Source organism: Penaeus monodon, chromosome 15, assembly GCF_015228065.2.
Source record: "Penaeus monodon isolate SGIC_2016 chromosome 15, NSTDA_Pmon_1, whole genome shotgun sequence".
Lineage (NCBI taxonomy): Eukaryota > Metazoa > Arthropoda > Malacostraca > Decapoda > Penaeidae > Penaeus > Penaeus monodon.
In genome coordinates this window covers 6,287,068-6,287,429 of record NC_051400.1, presented here as the reverse complement: position 1 = coordinate 6,287,429, position 362 = coordinate 6,287,068, and the positions used below count along the sequence as shown (strand labels likewise).

General features: G+C 27.9%; 1 protein-coding gene across 1 annotated transcript in view; it reads right to left on the bottom strand.

Annotated features, from left to right (window-relative positions):
* Nucleotides 1-362, bottom strand: part of LOC119582196 (diuretic hormone receptor-like) — a 113,840-nt gene that overhangs the window by 22,912 nt on the left and 90,566 nt on the right. The gene's annotated exons all lie outside the window — the stretch shown is intronic.

Here is a 362-nt window from a genome sequence, read left to right as displayed (position 1 = left end):
GAAGATTAATAGGATTAATAATTAGGTGGTAATCAAAAGCACTAATTAGATAAACAGATAATTAGATCATTAGAACTATTAACTAGATAATGATTATAATATCTAATTAGATGATAATCAGGATTATTTATCTCAACTTATTTTTGGAAAATTATTTCATTACAGTTGCTTTGTATTTTCATTCTGTTGTTGAAAAAAAAAGAATCTGTTAAGATTATAAGAAGCTATATTTTTCCCCTTTAAGGGATTTATCAACAGAAGTTGGAAAAAAGTGGATAAAAAAAATCATCACTGGACGAAATATATACTTTGCTTCGCCTACGTGTTCAGTTTTCATTCCCGCCTCGCTCTGTCTCTGTTTA